The sequence below is a fragment of the Eubalaena glacialis genome, chromosome 11 (assembly GCF_028564815.1).
Source record: "Eubalaena glacialis isolate mEubGla1 chromosome 11, mEubGla1.1.hap2.+ XY, whole genome shotgun sequence".
Lineage (NCBI taxonomy): Eukaryota > Metazoa > Chordata > Mammalia > Artiodactyla > Balaenidae > Eubalaena > Eubalaena glacialis.
This window is the reverse complement of record NC_083726.1, coordinates 99,420,021-99,437,681: the sequence shown is the minus strand read 5'-3', so window position 1 is coordinate 99,437,681 and position 17,661 is coordinate 99,420,021. Positions and strand designations below refer to the sequence as shown.

At 39.0% G+C, this 17,661-nt stretch overlaps 1 protein-coding gene across 1 annotated transcript in view; it reads right to left on the bottom strand.

Moving 5' to 3' along the window:
- The window catches only part of SLCO1A2 (solute carrier organic anion transporter family member 1A2), a 103,362-nt gene extending 95,663 nt beyond the window's left edge, over positions 1 to 7,699 (bottom strand). Inside the window, exon 1 of the mRNA XM_061204420.1 lies at positions 7,552 to 7,699. The gene's annotated coding sequence lies outside the window, so the exon portion shown is untranslated. The remainder of the gene's footprint in view (positions 1 to 7,551) is intronic.
- Between the last annotated feature and the right edge of the window lie 9,962 nt (positions 7,700 to 17,661).

The following is a 17,661-nucleotide window of genomic DNA, read 5'->3' as shown; positions in this document are numbered from 1 at the left end:
GATAATGAGAATAATCTACCCAAATCCTAAATAGGATGTGTATCACCGGTTACCTTTCCTGCTCCAATGACCAATGATGCAAGACACTTGTTCTGCACAATTGCATCTAGAATTACAAAAATTTGACAGAACCATACAAGATGCAGGTTCTAGAAATCCATCCTCTTTCTTCCCTGTGGGAACATTCCTTGTTATTTAGAACAACAGTTATGATCAGTAAGAAGTGGCACACAAATCCTAAAAAGGAAATAGCAGACAATATAGAAACAACACATCTGGTAGAGTTTACCTGTGCTGCAAGTAGATTACGAGTGAGAGCAAATTCGAAAATTTCTAAAAGGATAGAATTTAAGTAGCTGGAAATGTTACCACCTATATAACAAACTCTATATTAATAAATTCAATATTTTTTAAATTGAAATCATGGACAGGCATTATAAAAAGGAAAATTAAGTTTATCAAAAAATTGTAGGGCTTCCCTGGTGGCGCAGTGGTTAAGAATCCGCCTGCCAATGCAGGGGACACGGTTTGAGCCCTGGTCCGGGAAGATCCCACATGCCGCGGAGCAACTAAGCCCGCAAGCCACAACTACTGAGCCTGCGCACCACAACTATTGAAGCCCGTGCGCCTAGAGCCCGTGCTCTGCAACAAGAGAAGCCACCGCAATGAGAAGCCCGTGCACCACAACAAAGAGTAGCCCCCGCTCGCCGCAACTAGAGAAAGCCCGCGCGCAGCAACGAAGACACAATGCAGCCAAAAATAAAAATAAAATAAATAAATTTTTAAAAATTGTAGACTTAAATTTTTAAAAATCTCTTCTTAAGCACCAAGGATTTATGGTAGAGTACAGGGAAATATATTCAATATGTTGTAATCACCTATAATGGAAGATAATCTGAAAAAAATATATATATGTAACTACATAATAAATATATATATAAAACTGAATCACTTTGCCATACACCTGAAACTAACACAATATTGTAAATCAACCATACTTGAATTAACAAAGAAAAAACTATCACGACTGTTTTAACTTAATTAAAATTTGGAGATTTTTAGATGAAAAAAACTCTTCTTCATCTTCATAGGCATAATGCCCTGATTATCATATAAACATGTGAACATAGGGTCTACGTAACTGAAATGATGAAATAATTAGTGTGAGCTTACATGAAGGCTAGGAGGCTGTGGTCCCAGCTACAACTGTAATAAAAGTGTATTCTGGTTTGCGATAATTCACTTCCTTTATTGAATACATACTTCCACTTTCAAAATATGAATTATTTGAACAAGCAACCAGTCTGGAGCAGAACTCCTATCCCAAATTAAGCTCCCAAACTTTCTACAATTTGAAATTCATTCTTTTGCATTTTGAAAACTTTTTACTTCAAGAGTCCCTCATTAAAAGACAAATAAATCCCTCTTGACAGGGAAATCCTTATCACTATCGCTATTGCCCTAGAAGAAGTTACTTAACAGCTAGCTGAGAACAAAGGCCTAGGAGAATGGGCTAGGCAGCTGCAGACACGAAAAATGATAAGGGAAGAGGCAAGGTGAGCTGTAAGGAAAAGAAAAAGGAGAAGGAGCAGGGCGGGAAAAGGCATAAAGGAGTCTTGATTAGCTTACAATTTCTGTGTTTGGGCTTTGGGACCTACATACATCTGCAACCATTTGCCTGCAAACAGCTAGGCCTGAGCAGGATTTAAAGCACCAATTGTACTTTGGTTATAAAAATCTTAAATGTTAACCTGGATCGACAAGGTAGAGAATGCTAGCAGGACAAAGCAGAGAAAAGAACAAGACAATGGAAACCATTTGTTTCTCTGAAATGTCCTCAGGCTTCCTCAGACAGTATTGGATCCTTAGGAACTCTCTTGTTCCAGAACCCCTGCTGCAGAAAGGACACGGAAAGTAAAAGAGGCTATGAAACAGAACCAAACCCTTTGAGTTCCTAGAAATTCAAACTCAGTTTCTGGAGTTCTATTTGAATTTGAGTTTAGGATTAGTATCTGTCTGTACCAGGAGAGATTGTTTAAATGTGTTCAAATGTCATAATATTAAAGTAAAATTAAGCTTTTAAAAAATTCCCTGTTGTGATGTTGAAGAGCAAAAAGTCAACAGGACACTGAAAACTACTATGGTAAGGCCACTGGTATAGTAGGAAGGGCAGGGTTTTTGGAATCAGGCTGACCGACCTTTGTTAGGATCACAGCTCTTTTTCAAAACACTGTATACATCTCTTAACTTCTTTTAGCCTCAATTCCCTCATTCTTGGCAGAGATATGAGGATAGATATAGTTCATGAAAAGCACTTAGAATATAATTATACCTGTCTCTACCACATTTAGCGAATATTAGCTGTGATTATTATTAATTAAATTCTAGGATATGGCATGACCAAAGCATGAGGCACTAAAAAAAATTATACTACTTCACTACTTCACATTTGGCCTCACCTTGATTCTAAGACTTCTGAGTAAAAAATAAGAAAAAAGTAAACCCAGATCAAGACGTTTAGGAAAGTCTAATAGCTACAACTGTTAAAATCTGCAAGTTTAGGATTGGTCTTCTAGAGTGTATTCACAAGTAGAAAAGACCCTTTTGTACTTTATCATTGTAAACACCATAATACAACAATCTAACGTATGCTTAAATGTGGTTATCTTAAGACATGACGTGCTGAGGCTCTTTAAAATCTTTTAAATCTCGTATATCTCTAGTATATGTTGTCCTTTTGGTATTTTTGAATTTAGGAGCTAAATCACCTGAAATGGATAATGCACTGCTTTACAACCAAAAATGAGCTTGGTCTCTGTGACCAGTCATCTGAGGTAAATTGTTTTCCCATCTATAATACAGGAAGGCATTCAGAGATAATGTTTACCTGTATAAAAAATAGTTATAATCAATAGTTACATTTTACTATACGTTTTCATCTGGAAATTTGCCCCAGAAAAGCTTAGGTATTATTGCCACCTACACACATTTCTTTCTAGCCTTTTCTAGGAATATATATTTAAAACTTAATTTAACCTTAGAAAATCCACAAATGTGACCATAATTTCCAGATACAGTGAGACATTACCAGGCTAAGATCCAATCTAGCAAATGATCAGTGTCCCAACTGGAAAACAGACACTTCAAATAGAGTTTACCCTCTGCTCTCTTCCTTACGTATGTAAACAACTTATTCTGCCATGTAAATATGACAAAATATAGAAGAGCAGATTCAAAGATATACTCAAGTGTGTATTTCTGACATTTCTGAATTTACTTATTCTGAATAAATATCAGAATTCATATAGGTAGTCCTACCAACTGGCCTCATCTAGCATGGGTTTTAACAACAAGATTTACAGCATAAAGAACAGGAATTTATAAACCAGACATGACATTAAGTGTCACTAGTCAATGAAGAAAAACAAAATCTCGCCTACACAGAGATAAAAGGAAGAAAGTGGGTAGGAAAAGAAACGAGGACTTTTTTCAAAACAAAGTGCCTCCTATGGGTTTTCATAGTCCTGTTTCATATGTTGTTTCCCCATTTTAGAATGCAAATAAAAATACACTGTCTCGGGCTTCCCCGGTGGCGCAGTGGTTGAGAATCTGCCTGCTAATGCAGGGGACACGGGTTCGAGCCTTGGTCTGGGAAGATCCCACATGCCGCGGAGCAACTAGGCCCGTGAGCCACAATTACTGAGCCTGCGCGTCTGGAGCCTGTGCTCCACAACAAGAGAGGCCGCGATAGTGAGAGGCCCGCGCACCGCGATGAAGAGTGGCCCCCACTTGCCACAACTAGAGGAAGCCCTCGCACAGAAACGAAGACCCAACACAGCCAAAAATAAATAAATAATAATTAAAACATGTGACCTTGTGTTATAAAAAAAAAAATACACTGTCTCACTCAATCACTGTATTATATTGTCATAAAATAGATGAAACTACAGATTATTACTATCAAAAAATTTCTAACTTGTAAGACAAAAATCTTGGTGAACCAAGCCAATGTAGAATCCAGTCTACATTCTCCCATACTATTCCTGCACTGTCATTTACAGTGTATATTTGGATGACAATTTGAAACACCCAAGCTGCTACTGCCACATCTGAATTAATTCTAACATTGAAATCCAAGTGACCTAAATATCTCTGAAGCTTCAGAAACTGCCAAGGGACCAGCTAGGTAAATCTCCTTAGGCTTCCTAGAACCAACTAAATAGGAGATATGTAAATCTCTCACTGGGCCCTAAAAAGATTAGATTTCCACCTGGCATATAATAAAAAATGAGATAATTGATGTAAAGTGCCAGTCTGAGAGCCTGACATATTGTAAGTTTCAGTAATTGGTAGCTCCTGCTGCCTCTATTGCTTACAAAGTAACTGAACAACTCAAGTTGTCAAGCTTGAGTTTCATTTTGTCCTCATCCTGCCTCTAAGTATCTGTATTAAGTAATTCCTAAGACAATTTCTACTCTCTTCATTTCAAATACGGGACATGTAATCCTATTTATTTCCTGATTTATAAGGAAAAAAATGGCTATTTTGAAGATTTAAAATGCTATACACATGTCTGAAATTATGATCATCCTTACTGTCAATAATAAATTCTACTGAAAAAATCTCCTGTTATAGAGTGGCCCAAATTTGACTCCTGTGCTTTGACCGTCCTTACCAATTTTCATCCTATGGAATTGATGACATGTCTCTAAAGCTAAATCTGTTAGGTTAAAAGGCAAATACTAAGTATCTGTAGAAAATATTTAAGTAGAAAAGCTAGCAACAGTATCCTGGAGTCTTTCTAAGGAGAAGGCCATCGTTTCCTGAAAAGGAGGTGTTATCGAAAAAAGAGTTTAAAATTGAAATAAGCCACTGTTGTGCTCCCAAACAATATTTATATTAGAAACAGATTGCAACTGCAAGCACCTTGAACAAATGGGATTTACATGGTGATAGCAGAAAATAACCTTAGTCTTCCCCCCTCCACTGCCTATCAAATTTGATTTCACTGGGCCAGTTCTCTTCCTGACACTAAGTGAAACCTGAGACAGGTCATGCTACTTTCTGTTAACTTTCAAAAGAAAAAAATTTAAAGCCCTCTGGACATGTTCAGTCCCATAAAAAAGCTCAGTTCCAGATTACTATCTTGTTCACTTGGAACTTTACTTAAATTCAGGCTTCTTTCCTTCCACTACAACCTGTTCAAATGCTGCGGTTGGGAGAAAGGTCCAGGTTGTTTCTGTTTTCTATCGCCTTCTGCCGTCTTCTCCCCACGCCCACACACCCATCTCTTCCCCCACAGTAGAACAAGGCTGCTTCTGTCTCCTGCAGAGTTGAAACTTGTATGGGAGGAGTTAATGAGACCGGAAATGTCATCCTTGCCTCCTTCGGCCAGGACGGATATTTAAAACTGACTCTCTCTCATGGCCACTATCGTGGGTCTTGGGCGATCCCACCCTCCATTCACCATCTCTCACTTGCAGTGTGCTTGGCAGGGTAAATGCACCTCCCCTGACTAGTCAGGCACAATTTCTCCTTCAAATTTTGATGTGCAGCCTACAAGTTTAGCCTCTTTCTGCTGAGGTCTCATCAACGCTCTATATAATCCAATCAGTCCAGATCTAAGCCAGCCCCAAACAAGCTCTGGTTGACCCGCCATTGACTGGGGCCTTTTTAAACGTAGCCCTCTCTTCTTTCCACCTCCTGGCAGGCGGATCCGCTCACAGCCTTTTGCCTTTTAAACATCTTAAGCAGGAGTCCGACACCAGTCCCCTGTGTCCTCCAAACTGCAGAGGACAAATATAAAGCACTCGGAACAAACTTCCTAAAGCCATGCTCTCTAGGCTTGAGGTTGGGAGAAAGACGGCCCCCGCCCTGCCCTGAAATTGAAAAGGACGGTAGGCACCTGCTACAGGAGATGCTAAAACCTTCTGTAACACTAGTCTGATTAAAACAGCACATCATGAGCCAAAAACACAGGCAAACAGGTCACCGGTACAAAACTGAGTCCATTCCTAGAGCCAGTAAAAATGAAAATGTAATATTTGATATATACTTTAATAATAGTTTTTCAAGAAAAATAGAGTTTATTTAACAAATGATACTGATATCATAATTTACTCTCTATTGGAAAAGAAAATAGAGTGCTAGCCCTGTCTAAATATCATGTTTAAAATCTAAAAAGCAATAGATTAAAGATTTTAATGTAAAAAAAAATTTTTTTTTTAAAGTAGAAAGATGTTAGGATTGGGAAAAACATCTTCAAAAATACAAAAAAAAAAAAAAAAACCTGAGAAACTATAATGGAAAAAAATTGCAAAGTTGACTTCATCAAAATACAAATTACACAAAGGCAAAAAAATACCATAAATAAGGTTTAAAAGAGGGAGAGAGAGAGAGAAAGATGAAGGAAATGTTTGAAATATATATAAGAAGCAGGGGGTTATATCTTTAATGTAAAAAGAGAACTTCTACAGATTGATAAGAAAAGACAAACATGGGTATGAACTGAGGTTCATAAAAGAAGAAATGCAAATAGACAAAAAAATTTATAAAAAGCTTTTGTAAAAGATACTGTCTCACTAGTAGACAAGGAAATGCGATTCAAAACAACACAATACCTTCATTTTTTTCATATAATAAATTAACAAAATTTTAAAGATTTTAACATTCAATGGAATGGGGTAGAGAAATGGTAGGGTTGTGAATTGCAGTACATATTGTTTCTGCAATTTCACTTTTGGAAATCTATTCTATAGAAATAGACATGTTTCTAAGAAAAAATAGGCCAAGAATGATTGAGATACATGTGCTGACCCAGAGGAATATCCAGAGTACACAGTTTAAATGAACGAGCAACAAGTCAGGTCATGTATATAATGATGATCCTATTCATGTGAGTAAGAGTAGTGGGGAGCATATGTATATAAATACATACAATTATATACATTCTGTATATTTTTTACATGAGCATAGAAAGAAATGTAAAAGGATATGCACCAAGTTGATTTTGTCTTTTTACACTTTTGTGTTATTTGGCTTTAAAAAAAATAACTTTCTCATTTTTGAATTTTGAAAGAAAATGCCAATGAAGTGTGTGTGTGTGTGTGTGTGTGATATAGACCGCTAGTGCTCTAGGATTTCAGGGGAGGGAGAGAGGTATATGGAGAACATGGGGCTCGATCAAAACTTGAAGAATGGACTTGGAGGAACTGGATAAACAAAGGTGGAATTTTCAGACCTTGGAAAAAGCAGGAAGAAAACATTGTCTGGATCATTTAGACTCACTTCAAATATTCGAAACCACTGGTAACTACATATTAGAAAAAAATCAAAGTATATTTCCACATGCTTACCTGTGAACAAGTAATAGTGTTACTATTACACGATCCTGAATTAAATAGAATTGTCACTATCAGGAAATTATAAACAAGGTAATTAGAAAACCCAAGGAGTCTTATATTTCCCAATATTAAGCCTACCTTATTTTTTTCCAAGCAGAAGTGACTGAATTGCAACCCACAACAACCCAAATAAATGAACTCCTTTTACCTTAGCATTCACCATCATCTTCATTCATTGCTGCCTCTATACTGTAAGATCATCAGATTTTTTAAAATTACGTATTGAGTAACCAATATGAATAAAGCTCTGCACACATTTGAGCTGGCGCTTCTTGCTCTCCAGAGAATCAGAGTTGGAAATAAAAGGATCTTTGTTTTACATAAGTTTTAATCCTTCCGTAAAGTTTCTACAGTTCTGAGGGTTGCATAAAACAGGTTAGAGAAAAGATTAGTCAGTTGGAACCAGAGGCTCCTCCTTACTCTCTTGTTTTCTTTTTTCTTAACAGTTAACCCTTATGTGGCCAGGGCTCTGACTAAGACATCATGTTCAGAGACTACAGGAGAACTCAGTTAATAAGTTCATGTTTACTTAGCTAGCTGACCCTCAGTTTTCTCAGTTTTTACTTTTGTGCTTTAGCAAGTCTTTTGTAAATCAAAGAATTACTTACTGGTTTACTCATTCAGTAAAGTAAGATGCTAATACATTGAGCATGAGTTCAGTTTCCTGTGTGGCTGGAAAACGTAAGAAAAGATGATATCAAAACAGGAATAAACTTGGAAGCACAGAATTGCTGTAGACAGGAACATTCATTTCTACAGGGCGCCACTAACATTTTTCAACAGTAGACTGATGTGAGAAAACCAACATTTACCAATTATTCTATCACTAACTTGCTAGCTGAATTGGATGAGTGAAATATTAGGGACTGTGTCAGGTGCTGAGGTGGTCATATTCAGGTGGAATTTGAGATGAAGGGCAGAACATAGTTTGGATTGATATGTTAAACGGGGAGACATAATACAAATGCTTTGGGATGCTTAAAAGCACCAGCTGGACCCAGATCCAGCACTGATGAGTTGCGATCTTGGACAAGTTCATTAGCCTCAGTCTTTTCATCTATGCTATGGGATAATTATAGCACTGACCACAAAGAATTGCTGAGATTATAGTTCTTTCTTCCAACAAATATTTGTTGAGTGCCTATTCTAGACTGAATACTATTCTAGGTACTAAGGATATAAAAATAAGCAAAGTAGTTTAAATTTCTACTTTGTTAGCTCTGATTAAAGGAAAGAAGAAAATAAGCAAGTCAACATAATAAGATTAAGAGGAACTCTTTTCCCTTTACTAGGCCTATTTAATAAGTATATTTTTTAAAGTGTAAATTGTGTATAGTGTGTGTGTATGTGAATACTTAGCAACCAAATCAGTTAGAAAATTTTTTCCTACCCAAATAATATTTGGTAATTCTCAGATATTACTTGTACCGCTCCTCAGCCTCCGAAGGTGAGATTTCTGTCATTGTTTTCAAGTGTGTAAGTAGTCTGAGGAAAGGATGGACACAAAAATATTTGCCCATCCTGCAGCTCTGTGGACAAAATCTGGGAGCTGCTTCAAAAGTGGGAGGCAGTGGGGCAGGAAGTGCTCTGATCCCTCCAGTCATCTCATCCACAGTGGAAATGGAAATTCCAACCTTTCATTTCTCTTAAGAAGCCCCAAGAGGCAGGGTTGTTTTCTACTGGTAATAATGATAGTTAACATTTACTGACTGTCCGTTATGTGCTACAGGCCATTCTCCGAAGTGTATTAACTCATTTAATCCTCTCAACAAATTCGTCAGGTCGCTGGGGCACAGGCAGGCTTTAATGTCCTCCAGATCAGACGGCTGGGAGACAGAAGAGCAGGGATTGAAACCCAGCAGCCAGGCCTCAGAACCCAGCACTCCACTGCCTCTCAAGAGCTGACATTAAGTTAGCAAACAGGTGGGAAAGAGCATTAAAATAACGTGGCAGAGAATTGCGTGTTCTTTTTCCTTCTTTTGTTGCAATCTGTATAAACTATCTCCTAGAGTGTTCAAAGCCTTGGAGAACTACACTTCTGAAAAAATAAGAAGAGTTTATGTATCTTAACTTTTCTCAAAAGAAAACATGATCCCATTGCCAATGTCCCAAGACACCCCTTTCCCCTGCCTGAACCTACCCCTTACCCTCACCCCCGGCCTACCTCCCATCTCTACTCCTCATCTTCTGGCAGGATCATCCAAAGGTTTTATGGAACGGTTTCCCAAGGTAATTTTTGGCGGGTATAAAAGCCATGAAGAGAAGCAAACAGAGGGATGGGGTTGAGAGTGTCCAGAGGCCTCTGTTTGGGGGGATTGTCTGGGAGAGCCCTTGAAGAAGTAATGCCTGAGCTTAAATTCAGAGATCCAGATGAGCAACTGGGTAAAGATGTAAGACAGAGCCCTCCAGGCACGCCAGAACAGCAAGCACAAAAGCCCTAGGGTGGAAGACAGCGAGCAGGGTGCATTTGAAGGCTGGCAAGGAGACTGAGGTAGTGGGAGCAGGATGAGCTCTGACCACGGAGGAGAGAAGTGGGTGGGAGGAGGCCGGGGCACTGAGCAGAGACAGGCCTCGCCCAGTGCTGTCTGCGCAGCCAGGAGATAGGACTGTCTCCTGTCGGAAATGGGAAACCATCGGAGGATGTGAGCAGAGAAATGACTCGATCAAATTTGTGCCTCTAAAAGATGGATTTGTCCACAGCCTAGAGAAAGGACTACGCACAGGAAGCAAGAGCGGGGCCAGACGGCTGTTGTGGCAGTCCAGGCCCGAGACCTTCAGTGTCTTGGATAAGGGCGGTGGTAGCGGCCATGCAGGGGTCTACACACATTCAGAATGTTTGGGAGACAACCTGAAGGATTCCCTGATGGAGGTGTTGTAGGGAAATGTTTAGAAAATTCTGTGACAACTCCCTGTCAAGGACCCCCAGTAGCTAGGGCTTTATTTATTTATTTATCAGGATTATTTTCTCCAGGACCTTAACTATTCTGGTAAGTTTTTTTTTTTTCAATTAATTAATTAATTAATTAATTTACGGCTGTGTTGGGTCTTCGTTTCTGTGCGAGGGCTTTCTCTAGTTGCGGCGAGCAGGGGCCACTCTTCATCGCGGTGCGCGGGCCTCTCACTATCGCGGCCTCTCTTGTTGCGGAGCACAGGCTCCAGACGCGCAGGCTCAGTAGTTGTGGCTCACGGGCCCAGCTGCTCCGCGGCATGTGGGATCCTCCCAGACCAGGGCTCGAACCCGTGTCCCCTGCATTGGCAGGCGGATTCTCAACCACTGCGCCACCAGGGAAGCCCCCCCTGGTAAGTTTTTAAGCAAAGTAATTTTCCCCTAACTTAGATGGTCTTGCCCAACATACTCAAAAATAACTGTGATTGTACAACAAATGGACTTAAATAACCATAGAGAAAGGTTTTCAAAACACTAATAATTGCCCCTTGGTCATAAACATAGTCTTCTTTTGCTTGTCTCTATCAGCCACCTTTTTTTAAATTAAGAAACAATATCTCTTTTTTGAGTAAGTATCTACTCAAGGTCATTACCCCTCCTCAGCAGCGGTGAAGAGAGTCCTTGATGCCGTTGCCATCACCCTGGCTCGGCTCCCAATACTGAATGTGATTTCTTAACTTTTAGTACAATCTTTCCACATGACATGTTGTACCCACACTTCCTGGGGGCGCGCGGCCTCCCCGGCCTCCTCAGCACTTTGCTGGGGAATCCACTAGAGAAGAACACTAGAACAATTCACTAAATTGTTCACGAAGCAAGTCACCCGGTCCTTTCTCTGCGGATGAAAGTCCAGTGTGGTCGGTATCATGTTGAAGACTTTGGTCCCGTAAGTTGCCAAATAAAATCTCTAGGTGGGCAGATGAATTAGGAAAGCAGGCAATGAAGATATTTTGGCTACCCTTTTATTGTGGGATTTGTTTTCTTTTTTACAGATAAGACAGAGCTGCGTCACTGCAAAAAGTGAGCTTGTTATGCACTCTAAAAAATAGGATGAAAAAAAAAAAAATGTCCAAAGAGCCTCAAAGATCCACAAGCTATCCTAAAACAGTGTCTGAATGGCTGGCAGAAGACAGCTTACTTTTGTTTTCAAACAGCTTCAAATGTATAAATACACTGGCAGAGAATGTGTATACAGAGTTTGTAGATCACCCCCAGAAAGGCACCTTGGGTTCTGATAGCATTGATAAGTCCCACTCTCCAGAGAAAACTGAGAAACCTCCTTTCAACTCTGAAAAGTAGAGCTTGCTTTCCCTCAAATCCTCATCCCAAATTTGCAACAATGGAGATAGTGTTATTTGTTAATAAGTCCACTGTAAAGATTTCTGTAGTGTGGACCAGAGAGTTCTGTTTCTTCTCACATTGGAAGATGTGGCAACTGTTGGGAGATAACTCATTAAACCCTAAGGTCTGGCCTAAATACCATCTTACCATGCTGGTAAGCATGTTGTATGGATATCCCTCTACTATAAGGTAAAGAGACTCGTCATTGGATGGATAGTATAGAACAGGGGTTCAACAAACTGTGCATGCCGGCCAAATGTGGCCTGCCACCTGTTTTTGTAATTTATTTTATTAGAACATAGCCATACTCAATCACTTAAATATTATCTATGGCTGCTTTCATAACTACAACCACGGGCCTGAATAGTTATAGCCAGCAGAGGCTAAAATATTTACTATTTAGCCCTTTGCAGAAGAAAGTTTGCTGACCCCTGGTATAGGACAATGCTTCTGGTAGTAGTAATGCCAGTTTGGGGTAGCATCAGCAGAAGTTCTGGTGAAAATTAGGACCTGCAGCTAAACAGATAGCAGCGTGAAGTACTGGAATGGATTCACGTGTGGCTGGTCACCCACCACCATCCTTGCCTCTGAAAACAACCTTTGAGATCACAGTTATGTCTCTGAGTTGTACGGTACAGAAGCTCCCCTCAGATTCTGTGCATTCAGTTTATGTCTCTCTGAACATCAAACACATTGTGTGTGTTCTTTTCACACCGTTGCACGAGTCCTTTCCTGGCCATGAACACTGATAAGTCAGGCATGGTCCGCCATAATTGTTTTCTGCGCTCTATTTTTAAAATGTGGAAAACAACACTCTTAGGAAATCCTTCATTTGGAAAAAAATTTGATTTTGTGGACCTCTGAAACACAGAATTAGATTAATCGTACTCCCTGCTTCACAACTTGGTCTCAACATTGTCCGTGCATGGTAAGCTCTTATTTGTAAAACCTAGAACCTTGAAATAAACTACATCTAACCATGCGGTTTCCCCCACCAGCCCACCTCCTGTCTCATCCAGTCCAAGATAACCGTCCACCTGAGTCTCGTGCTCATTGTGAATCTTTTACTGATCGTTACCCTCTTTCATTTTTATATAGATTTGCATTTATGTATAATTCTAAAGAGAGTGTGTGTGTGTGCATTCATACATGCATGTAGGTGTTTAATTGTTTTCAGCTTTGTAAAGAGAGCTTCAGGCTGTATGTAATTTGAGAGGACTCAATGCTTTCACTTATTGCTATGATTCTTCCATTTTGTTGCATACTATATCATCAAAGTTGAATTGTTTTTATTGCTACATAAAACTCCATTGGGTGAATGGAGTCAAGTCATCTACTTTCCCTTTGATGAGCATGTGGGTTTGTGAGACAATAAAAAATATACATTGGTCCTGCCCCTGGTTCATGGCACAGAGCTCCCGAAACCCTTGTAAAGTCCTAAGTGTTAAGAACACCAGGAGCCTCTTTTGTTCTATTGAGGCGACTCTGGGAGGGTTCTTGGATGGCTCCTGGACAGGGACTGATCATGGAAAATACCAAGCCATGTTGAGAAGCTCAGAATTTTCAGCCCTACCTCTCATCTTCCAGAGTGGGGAGATGGGCTGGAAATGGACTTAATAATTGATCATGCCTACCTGAGGAACCCTCCATAAAATCCCAAGAGCAGTGGTCCCAAGAGCTTCCAGGTTGGGGAACACACCACACCAGAAGAGTGATACCCCAACTCCATGGGGACAGAAGCCCCTATACTTGGCGACCCTCCCAGACCTCACCCTATGCATCTCTTGCTCTGGCTGTTCATCTGTGGCTTTTATCATATCCTTTAATATACCAGTAAGAGTAAGTAAGTCCCTGAGTTCTATGAGCCATTCTAGAAAATTAGTCCTCAGGAGAGGTCGTGGGAACCTCCGATTTGTAGCCAAATGGACAGAAGTTGTGGGTGACCTGGGGATCTACTATTTGTGACTGGCAGCTGAAGTAGGGAGGGAGAGTCTTGTGGGACTGAGCCCTGAGCCTGTGAGATCTGATGCTCTCTCCAGGCAAATAGTGTTAGATTTCAGTAAAATTGTAGGGCTCCCGGCTGATGTCACAGAGAATTGCTGAGTGTGGGGGAAAAAATGCCACATACTTGGTGACCAGAAGTGTTAGAAGTGAGGTACTCTGTGTGAGTGTGGCAGAACACAGGAGAGAAAGACAGAAGGAAAGAACTAGGTTTTACCCTACATGTTCTTATTTTAGGGCCTTCGCATTTATTGCCTGCCACCTTGCCCCTGCCCCATCGTCTAGATGCTCTTCTCTCAGACATCCACGTAACTCTCTCACTTCCTTCGTGTCTTAGCTCAAATATCATCTTTTCAATGAGACCTACCTATGGACATTAATTAACGTTGTAAACAGCACATATTATTGATCTCACTTTTCTTGTTCTAATTGTTTTCCATACAGTTAGCGCTTTTTAACATACAGCCCCATTATTTATTTATTCATTTTTAAAATGTATTTTATTATCTGTCTTTTCCTGGTGGGGCAGAAATTTTTGTCTGTTTTATTCACTGATATATCCCAAGTGCCTGGAACAATGTCTGACACGTAGCAGGTGCTCAGTAAATATTTGCTGAATGAATAAATGTAACAATTAAAAACTTGTGAATGACACTAGAATGGTCATACTGATTTGCATTTGCCTAACCTAAATGTACTTCTCTTAAGTCATTTGATTATATTTTTCATTATAAAAGTAAAACATGCTTATAAGCATATTTGACTAATTTTGGTTAATACAAATTTATGAAACTGAAGAAATATATTCAGATTTAGGAATTGACGGTGTTAAATCATTAAATTGAATCCATTACAATTGGGAAGAAAACAAAGCCACTGTCTTGGAAACAGTTATATTTATATAGCTATTTGATATCCCAATCAGATCTAGGCATAAATAGAAATATGCAGGTATAGATCTAAGAGTAGACACACAGGTAATATATATTATCAGATGGCCATGCGCAGTGGCCTACTTCCTGCTCACTGCTAATCAGCCTCAGTGTAGAAAGGGTAACAAATCAAAATCTATGTCTGATAAAATATGTCATGCCCTCTGCAGGAGTGATTAACACAAATTGACACCAGTGTGGTCAGGAATGGAGTATGGAAATCAAACTGTCAGTGAGGCCCCCAAATTATAAATTACACCATGCTTACAGCAAAATGTTGGAGATAAATCACAGTGAGAAATGTCACAATAAATCAGTGAACTCCTTTGAACTAAAAGCCATTTATTTGGCTTTGCAAATGATCCAGAATGGTGCCTTCAGTTTTGTATACTTTCAAGTAGCACATTGAAGGGAAATCAGAGGTGAGTAATAGGAATAAATATGGCTTTAAAGATAGGATGTAATTGGAGTGAATCAAATGTTTCTGTCCTAAAGTAATTAAATAAAAGGGGGCTAGGTGAGGATTATATTCAGCGATAAGCACAGAAAACCAGTAGTGGCTTAAACATATAGAGATTTATTTGTCTCAAGTAACAAGAGGCCTGGAGGTAGGCAAGCCAGAGTTTAAAAAGTGGCTCAGGGCTTCCCTGGTGGCACAGTGGTTGAGGGTCTGCCTGCCAATGCAGGGGACACGGGTTCGAGCCCTGGTCTGGGAAGATCCCACATGCCGCGGAGCGACTGGGCCCGTGAGCCACACCTACTGAGCCTGTGCGTCTGGAGCCTGTGCTCCGCAACAAGAGAGGCCGCGACAGTGAGAGGCCCGCGCACCGCGATGAAAAGTGGCCCCCCGCTCGCCGCAACTAGGGAGAGCCCTCGCACAGAAATGAGGACCCAGCACAACCAAAAATAAATAAATAAAATTAAAAAAAAAAAAAGTGGCTCAATAAAGCATTTAGAGAAGGATATTTCCATCTCTTCCTTCTATATCATTAGCAAATATATCTTCATCTTCATACTTTTGATCTTGTGGTTACAAGATGGCTGCTGTACCCCTAATCTCACATCCACCTTCCAGACAGGAAGAAGGAGGAAGGGAAAAGGAGAAACTAGTAGTACCTGTCTCAGGAGAACAAAGGCTTTCCCCAAATCTTTGGATGACTCCCACTTACTCATGGTCCAGAACAGTATCATGTGGCCACCTCAGCTGCAAAAGAGTCTGGAAGGACAAATATTTTTAGGTAGCATATTGGCAATTCAAACAAAATTGGGTTTCTATTAGTAAGGAAGAAGGGAAGAATGTATATTCCAAAGGCAACCAGGAAGAGATGTGCTGATAAAGGCAGTATAGAAAGGGAAGAGAACTTCATGGAGGATGGAGCTTTCAGAAACAGTGCATTTAGGGTCAGGCAAAAGAAAATGGATCATCACAGGAAAGAGAGAAAAAGGACTGAGAGATGTAAAAGGAAAATAAGAATATTGTTAAAAGAGTTATTGGTGTTTTGCAAAACTGTTAGGTTTGTAAAATGTTTTGACATATTTCTAAACTATCTTTGCATGTGAGGAAGGTAGTTACATTATGATTCCATGAGTCATGGCCATCTGATAATTGACTTTAACATTCCTTTTCAATGGAAGCATTGATAAATACAGAAAAAGGTAGTGTAGGTTCCTGGGGCAGATGGCTAGAGTCAAAGAAAAGAGGGAATAAATGGGTGTCCGATTCTCTACAAACACCAGATGCTGTAACTATTCTATAACTGATAAAACTTTAGATTACTTCAAAGATGACAAAAATGAATCATAACACAGCCAACTGATACGTCTCTTTAAACAAATGCTGCATCTTCCTGAGACAAATTTTTTCCCTCCATGACTACCTTTCACAGCCACAATAAGAACAAGATTTTTTGGTGTTATACAAAAATTTTTTTACACAACTGTTCTTCAAAATGTCATTCATACAATAAGTGATCTGGCCTGAATCAAATCAGACATTGGTTAACTTGTATCTCCCAAGTCTACTGATGAGAATTTCTTTCCACTTTTAGCTTGATGTGTTTGGGCAAGCACGTTCAATGTGAATCATTGTTGTTAACCACGTATGAATTGTATTAAAGATCATTTTGACAGCTAAAATTCTGAAGTTTCATATAAACCTAAAAATAAGTTCAAGACTGGAGAAATTTACTTTAACTTCATATAAATCTGTCTTGGGTTAATATAGTGAATGGATAATGCAGTATTTGCAGTATTATTTAAACAACAGAGGTTTATTTCTTTTCAAAACAGATAAAATTCACTGAGATACAACCTAATTTCTAATTTCAGTATTTAATATCAACTGAAGTAAATTAACCATATTCATTTGATAGCATAACTTAACATTTTTTCTCATTTGGAGGGAAAAATATGCTTTACCTTCTTTATACCTTCATTTATTTTATGAGAAATATTAGTGAATTCAATAAACAAGTATAAATACAGTGTTGTTTGTTTCTATTCCCTTAATATAATAATTGGCTGTGGAAAGTATTTTATTTATTTTTGAGAAAACAATCAGAATTTCTCTATCTTCAATGTGGCTGATATTAAAATGTTGCCTTACATACTAAAATGGAAAATAATTAATCATAAAAATAATTGAATAATAATTCCTTCAAGTGCCGTCACAGTAATTTTGTACGTGGAAAGCATAGCAATTAACAAATGCTGTGGAACTTAAGCGGAAACATTTTATTCAAAAATAGCATGAAACCTATAAGGCTGAAACCTAATATTTGTTATTTAGAGTATATGGAAAAGGACATGCAAGTTGTGTTATAATAACCTTTCACACTATAAAGGGCATCTTTTAGAAGTTTTAATTGTGACTCAAAAAGTTTGAAAGGCTAAAGAGAATTCCCAATTTTCTATAGTACAAAAGAGATGTGGATGATAAAAAGGAATTTATATTTGACTCTGGAATTGCCTTGTGTGCTTATAATTTAATAAGAGTGTCTTCTGGTGATAAGGATTGAAACTGAAATTGAAGTATGAA